We start from the raw sequence: 8,493 nt of genomic DNA, 5'->3' as shown, positions 1-8,493 counted from the left end.
GGAACATATTGCTGAATGCAACAGATTCCTGCTTTCATGGAGCTGCTTTCTCAGCGAGTAGATAAACAGGCAAACAACCAAACAAAAGACAAAGAATGTAGCATATGGGGCTGGAGAGATGGCCCAGTGGTTAAGAGCACGGACTGCTCTTCCAAAGGTCCTGAGTTCAATTCCCAGCAACCACATGGTGGCTCACAACCATCTGTAATGGGGATCCGATGTCCTCTTCTGGTGTGTCTGAAGAGAGCTACAGTGCACTCACATACATGAAATAAAAAAAAAATCTTTTCTTTTTTTATTAGAATGCAGCATATTAGATGAGGTGTTTGGAAAAGAGGAAGGAAGAAAAGGTAGAGCCTAGTGGAAGGTGTGGAACATCCAACTGATTTACTGTTTCTACAGTGCAGCATGCGAGGAGGAGGACCACTCAGGGCCATCTCTTCCCTTATCCCTGCACATGGGACCTGCTGTCTTTCATGTGTGTCTGAGGGACCATGCAGAAACCAATCATGTCACCCCTGTGATTATAATCACTTGGAGTTCATTGGGCTTAAATAATATTTTTACTATGTAAGTGTATGATGTGTGTATGTGTCAGAGCTGGGGTTAGAGGATAGGTGTGTTTGCCACAGATTGTAAGTGTGGGTCCAAGGATGACTTCCTGAAGTTTGTTCTTCCCTACTGTGAAATCCCAAGGTTCAAACACAGGTCATCAGTCTTGTACCATGTAGTGAGTAGTTTTGATTGTCAACTTGACACAATGCAAAATCACCAGGAAGGGAAATTTCAGTGTGGAAGTGGCTAGATTAGGTTGACCTGTGGGCATGCTAAGTGTGGGTAGAGCCATTTCACATGGTGGGCCAGGGACCAGATGAGCACTGGCAAGCACTCATTAACTCTCGTCTGTGGATGTCGCATGATTGCCCTCTTTTTTTTTTTTTTTTCGAGACAGGGTTTCTCTGTGTAGTCCTGGCTGTCCTGGAACTCACTCTGTAGACCAGGCTGGCCTTGAACTCAGAAATCCACCTGCCTCTGCCTCCCAAGTGTGGGGATTAAAGGTGCGTGCCACCACCCCCCGGCTATGACTGCCCTCTTGACTTCCCCACAGTGACGGGCTAGAATCATGAAACAACTAAACCCTTTCTTTTTAAAGTTGCTTTTGTCAGGGTATTTTACCACAGCAACAAGAAACAAACTAAGGCATACAGCTAACATATTTACCTCCTGAACTACATGCCAGCCCTATTCACTAATTTAAGGGTCGTTTCTAACCCCCTGAGCATACATTTGTGGTCTATCCTCACCCTACCTCAAGCATCCCTTCTTCTGGGGCAGACTGTCCCTTCACAGCCTTCTTCCTTCTCTCCCTTCCCCTCTGGAGTTATGTAATTGATTCCGAGGAAGCTGGAGCCGCCACAGCCTTAGAGGCACCTACCAGCCAAGCCACACAACCCACCCCCAGCCAGCATGATGACACTGTGAGAGGATCCAGTTAGGATTGTTCCCAGAATGCTGGCGTTTGGCATGCTAAGCACATACCGTGCATGAAAGAGACTCCTCTCAGGGTAGACATCAGTGATCAAGGGGAAAAATCTACCCAAAGACAAGTATGGATTGAAAGGTCGAAGGAAGCATCAGAGTGTGGAGGGAGCCAGTGTCTGAGTGTGTGAGAACATGTGGTTCTGAGTGCAAGCCAGCAATAGAGCAGCAGCTAGAAACTCAGTCTCAGGCCCCACCCCAATCCTGCCTTACTAGAAACTCAGGGCAGGCTCCAGCCACCTGTGTTCCTATGAGCTGAGTGAACTACTCTGATGCTTGTTAAAGTTTGAAAGCCACAGTCTCTTTTAGTTACTTCAACCAGTAAATCTGCTTATGAGCATAAGGCAGTTGGGTTTTTTCCTGTGTCACCTGTACTTTGAACTAGCCAGACTGATGAAGCCAAGGTTCAAACACTCACAGTGAGGTGCAGTTGGGACCATCATTTAACCCCAAATAAACTTGACTCCCATTAAATGGTGACTTCTCATCTCTCTCTTCCCTGGTACTTGGAAACCATCATTCTCTTTTCATTCTCTGTGCATTTAACCACCCGAGTGCCCAGGGGCAGTGTATATATACATCACTTGTCCTTTTGTCAGTGACTCTGTGAATGAGACATACAGATGTCTTCAACAATACAGATGTCCATGTATGCCTTATGTACTGTGGTCTCTTGTCTGTTGGAGGCTGAAGGAGTCTGCGATGTGCACACTCCACATTTTGTTTATCTGTCACCCACCAGCAGGTGCTTGGTGGCTTCCAGCTCTGGGCTGCCAGGGCACATAGGCACATGTCTGCTTGAGACACTGCATTGTCTCCTACCCACTCTCACCTCGGATATGTCACAAATCTGCTCACTCTCTCTACCAGAGTGATAAATGGGTTCTGGACACTTGAGATATTTTTCTCCCTCTTTTTTCAGTGTAACTCAATACCCTGTTATACAACTGAAAACACATGCTACATCCTTGTTATAGTTCTTAAGGTGTGAGTCATAGCCCTACCCTCAAACAGGAGGGGAAACTCACAGGTACTTAGGAAGCACGGGGCTGCCCCAGAAAGAGCTTTCTGTGTCTTTATGTTATAAAATAGATATAACAACTTTGCCAAAGGAGGACTCTTATCTTTTACAGAGGAGGAAACTCCATTTCAGACGGGACAAATAACATCTCTGGTCCCACAGTCCCAGATCCCAGATTAGAGTCCTGACAGTTCTGTGGCTCTATAGAGCAATTACATAATCTTTTCTACCTGCTCCAACTTCATGTCCAACTGGAGAGATGAAACTGAGTTACAGAACATTGATGATAAATCTATAAAAAATGTTTGTAAACGTTATTTTAATTTTACGTCAGCAAATGTTTGGTCTCCATGTATGTATGTAGTACTCATGGAGGCCAGAAGATCCCCCTGGAACTGGAGTTATATATGGCTGTAAGATGTGGGGGCTGGGAACTAAACAGAAGTCCTCTGTCAGAGCAGCCAGTGCCCTTAGCCACTGAGCTGCTCTCCAGTGCAGTGATCATGCATATTAAAAATGAGAATGCTCATCCACTGGCTGGAGAGCAATCGGTGTTTGAGGTTGAACTTTCTTAGGACCTCTAAGAATCAGTGACTTTTATATCAACAGCAGTTAAGGGAGAAAACATTCCTGGGGTAAGGACTCCAGTGGGGTGAAGGTAGGGTAGAGAGAGTTAGCATGAGCCATGTGAGGGGCAGAGGTTGGCCCTTCTGAAGTAGAAGGCACCTACTACAGAACTTCAAGCAATGACTTTAGATCAGAAGGTTCCATGAACATTAGACCAAAACTGGATGTGCAAGCCTTTTGAAAGCATCATGGCCTTAACATTTGCATCAGGAGAAGTGCAGTCAAACCTCTGCCTTCTGCTAACTGGAAATCTTGGACAAGCCATTAAAACACAGGCATCCATTGTTTCCTCATCTGTAAAGAGAGAGAGAGATTAATATCCACTCTGTAGTGCTGTTGTGAGGAACTGTGATATTCGATGAATACAGTGTTTGTCCCAGGCCTGGCTCATGACTACTCAGTCACACTTGCAGCTGTTGTCACTGTCAGTGACATGTGGATACGAAGCCGCGGTGCCAACAGGGAAGCATGGTACCTCCTCATCTCAAGAGTGCTGACCTAGAGTTGCTTCAGGGAAACTTCTTGACAACAGAAGTCAGTCTGGAGGATAGGGATGACATCAGTGGCAAAGGGGACTTAGAGGAAGCTTTATGGTTACTGGGTGTGACATTGCGAGACAGAGCTAAGGATGGTAGACAAAGCTGGAAGGGAAAGTGAAGAGCTAGGGGAACAGGAGCGTGGGAGTAAGGCCTTAAAGAGAGGAAAAGTCTTGACAACTCCATACTCAAAGAAAGATGGAGGAGGGGCAGAGAGGAGGAGAGTGGAGGATGAGGGTGTTCATGGCATCAGCAACCAAAACTAAGGTAGAAGACTAGTTGGTCTGAGGGTGGGGTGAGATGGGGAGACATCACAAGGAGGTTGTCCTTCCAGAATGTTGACTTTGACAGGATGACAGGACCTTGAAAAGAACACAGAGTAGTTTCCTTCATGAGCAATTGATACCAGAGACTAGGAGGGGAATTCAGCACATCTGAGAGACAGAGCACAGGAAGTATAAGACAGACCTACATAAACAGATTGAAGCACTCTTCGTGTTGAACATTCCCATTGCTTAAAGTAAATAACAGCAGAGAAACAGGTGATTGTGTCTTTTGTGGGGGAAGTCACAGAGACATGGTTATGACAGACTTGATGTGGTCAGCCTTCATTTACTTAATCCACAGGATTGCTCTGTGAGGCAAAGTGCCAAGTGGCCTGCACTTCTTGGATAAGGAGGGAGGGGAGTGTTATAGAATGTTGCATTTTTCCTGTGCTAAGGGGCACTGGCTTTTGTCTGCATATCCCTCATGTGTGAGACATATGACAAGACATTAATGCAGCACTAATTCTTGTTCTAGGATGCTAGTACCCAATGAATGCTTGACTGGAAATTCCCTGAACATTTCCTGGTTGCTAGGTTACTCACTAGAACTACTGCACTGTATATTTCTTCAAGTGTTCCTGTGTATATACCACTACTTTAATCATAGTCCATTATTTTTTTAAATACAGAATGGAAATCACCTGGTTTAGCCCTGATCATATGGTTTTGACCTCTTAGTGTGTGCATGTGTGTGTGTGTGTGTGTGTGTTTAAGGGCACTTGTGATCAGGCATGTGTGCCACAATGTATGTATAAAGATCAAAAGACAACTTGTGGGAATTGATTCTCCTCTGCCTTGAGGATTCCACAGATGAATTCAAACCAGCAGGCTTGGCAGTAGTCACCTTTGCTTGCTGAGCCATGCCTACAGCCTATTTTGGATCAAATTCATTCTCTGTAAAAATTAACCAATCTAAGAGTTATTCTTAAAGCTAAATTTTTCTTTTGCTTTTGAATCCTGTCTGCTTGTTTCTGTGTAAATCACCATGTTGCTCATCTCTCTAAGGTCTTAGAACACCACAATGTAGTCCATTTCTTATCTGAATGAAATGGCATGCTTCACTAGTTGAGTTCTTGAAGTGAGTCTCATTGCTATTCTGAGTTAAAGTGGATTGTAAATGAAAGTGTTTAAAATTTCTATAAGCAATGCAGTGTCTCCAAAAGTGCCTTCCAGGCAGAAGGGGGAGGGGAAGAAGAGATTGAATACTTGCTTTTGTTTTAGGAGCACACTTGCTCCTTAATATTAAAATTCAAATTAGAAATATTCACACCACTAGCTTTTCCGTTTAATGAAAGTTGAATTATCATGAGATAGCCAACCGAGGTGAAACAGAACACCATGCCCACAGGAGAATGTTTTGTTTTATTTATAGAATTTGAACAATGTGTTTGAGATTTATAGATGGTGCTCCTCCCACATGTTCCAATTTGACCCTGTCTTTGTTAGTCACGTTGTTCTGCTTCTACTATATCGTTGGTTATATAGGGAAGAGACCATGTGTGCCCTGTTCAGATCCCTGCTACCTACATAGTGGAAGGAGACAACCCATTCCCCAAAATTAAGTTATTCTCTGACCTTTATTCGTTGTGGCCTGAGTGCCTGCACATGCATGCATACGTGCTTGCATGCGGGTGCTCACACACACGCATGCGCACACACACACACACACACACACACTCACATACATGCAAATAAAAGAAAAACATGCTAAGAGTAGATGTTTAGTCTTTTCGTGACAAAAAAGCAAAACAAACAAACAAAAAAATCAAAGCAAATGAACAAAAACAAAAAGAAAAAGACATTACAGCTGATACCACAGAACTACAAAGGGTCTTTTTTTTTCCATGTGTCCAGATAAATTTTATTTTCCCTAATTTCCTGTTGGAGCCCTTCTGGAAGTCACCATCCCAGCCTTGTCTCTGTGCAGGCGGCACATAAGCCTCAGCATCTGACATAAGCACTTACATTTTACACTTTACAACCAAATGTGCCTGAACTTGGTTCAGTGCTGAGAGGAGCCTCCCTTCCCAGAATGGCCACTTGCAGTGTTTACCCGGAGGCACAGGCACACACACTCAGTGCCTGCAGGCACCTTTGCATGCCACCAGTCTGGGAGGAAGCAGAAGGACTTGAGAGGCGCCCCCACCACTATCTTGGCTGAGCCAACTACAAAGGATCTTAAGAAACTACCATGAACAGTTGTATACTAAGAAATTGTTTCTCAGATTGGCTCATTCACAAGCCTCTTCATATATATATGTGAATGTGAATATATATGTATATATATAAATTTATTATATACACATTTTAATATGTGTATACTGTGGGATTGAGCTAATTAACATATGCCATGTACAGTTCCTAGGTAAATAGTAATGATCACACAACGCATTTTGCAATCAAAGTCAGCGAATGGTGATCATAAGCTACTTCATGTGACTATTCACACAGAATGCTCAGATGTATTCCGTGATTGTGTCAGCGCAATCATTAGCATCACCCATGAGAATCATCCTCTCAATGCTTATTGCGTCTTGGCCCTTTGATAGAAGCCATTTTAATATTTGTGAGGTGGTATCTCACTGAAGCTTAAGTTCTCATCTTTCTGATGATGGGCGACACTGCACATATTTTCACTGACCTTTTGGCCTTCTCTTGAGAAATGTCTACTTAGACCTTTTCTAGTCAGGCTATTTTCTTACTATTGAGTTGAGCTCTTGTATATTTTGGCCGCTAACCACTCATCAGATGTACAGCATGCCAGCATTGTTTTGCTGGTTTCCTAGGGTGCGTCTTTGCTCCCTTGATTGCTTCCTTGACTGTGCGTTAGACTTCTAAGCTTCAGCAATCTCGCTCTGGTTTTTGCTTTTGTGGCCAGTGCTTTGGAATACTTGTCCAGATCACTATCAGAGTTTTTCTCTGTGCTGCCCACTATTATGCTTAAAGCTTAAACATTGAGCTCATTTGCGTTTATTTTTATGTGGTATACAAGAGGGGCATTAGTTTCTTTGTTCTGCAAGTAGATATTCACTTGTCTCAAGCTTTAGTGACAAAATTATCTTCTTGTACCCCCCAAAATAAAATGTCTGCAGAAGCAGATTTTTATTACAGGGCATTCTAGTCTGTTCCATTGGTCAATATGTTTGTTTTCAGTCTGGTACCATGCTGTTTTGACTACTGTTGTAGGAGGAGGTTCCAGAATTGTTTCTTGATTGGGTCAATAAAGACAGCCGAAGCACTGGGTGAAGATATAGAGGCGGGATTTACGGGTCCCAGGAGGAAGAGGAGGAGCTTTTGGGGGCTTTTCAACCAGGCCTTGGAGAGAGGACCAGGGACGCCATGTAAGCCTGGGGCTATTAGAACTGGTAGCAACCTCTGCCACTGGAAGAATTCTGAAATAGGATAGCTGATGAATTAAAGACAATAGATTCCGTGCTCAGCAGTTGTGCCATCTGGCTGATTTTAAAATATTAAGACTGTCTGGTGTTTTCCATCTACAGCAGCTCAGGTGGGCAGGAGAAAGTAGACTGCCCAGGAGGTCTGTCAGTGGAACTTGAGTGGTAGCTCCAGGTGTTCTCAGGAGGAACGGTTGTTGGGTGGCTTAGCCAAGCTAGACAGAAGAACTAGTGGCACTCTCAAGAAAGTGTTAGCTAGCCATGGAGGCTGAGTAGATGGCTGGCAAGTGGCTGCTGATCCCAGAACCTTGCTGGAACAAGCATGCATTTTAAAATTACATGCAACATACTGTAGCTTTCATGTCAGGTAGTCTTACAATTCTAGTTTCTTCTTTTAAAATTGCTTTATTTTAATTATGTGTAGGTATAGATGTGTGTGCGCACATAAATGCAGGTGCCCTATGAGGTTCTAGGAGCTGTCTATAGCTGGAGCTACAGACAGTTTTGAGATTCCTGGCATGGGTGTTAAGAGCTGAACTCTGGCCCACTAAAACAGCAAGAAACCTGCATCATCTCTCCAGCCCTCGTTATCTAATTTGGTTTAGTAATGTTATCTTGAAAAATTTCTATCTAGCATCATCAGGGATATTGGTATTCAGTTTTTTCCTATATACAATGCTGCTGTTTGGCTTGGGCAGTTAGGGAGGCATGAGATTCCTAAAATTGGTACTTCTTCAATTTGTGTGTGTGGGGGGAAGGGACTTGGAGAAAATTTTATTTCACTTTTTTAAAAGTGAAATTAAGAGTTTATTACTTAAAAAAAAAAAAGATAAAACCAACAAACCTTTCTCTAGACTAAATAAGAAACCTAAAGAGAAAACTTAAATATGTAAATTCAAAAATGAAAAAGACTGCTGGGCAGTGGTGGCGCATGCCTTTAATCCCAGCACTCAGGAGGCAAGACAGGTATATTTCTATGAGTTCAAAGCCAGCCTGGTCTACATACTGAGTTCTAGGAGAGTCACAGCTACACAGAGAAGCCATGAAGC

Source organism: Mastomys coucha, unplaced genomic scaffold (genome assembly GCF_008632895.1).
Source record: "Mastomys coucha isolate ucsf_1 unplaced genomic scaffold, UCSF_Mcou_1 pScaffold14, whole genome shotgun sequence".
NCBI classification, from domain to species: domain Eukaryota; kingdom Metazoa; phylum Chordata; class Mammalia; order Rodentia; family Muridae; genus Mastomys; species Mastomys coucha.
Note: the sequence above shows the minus strand (reverse complement) of the source record.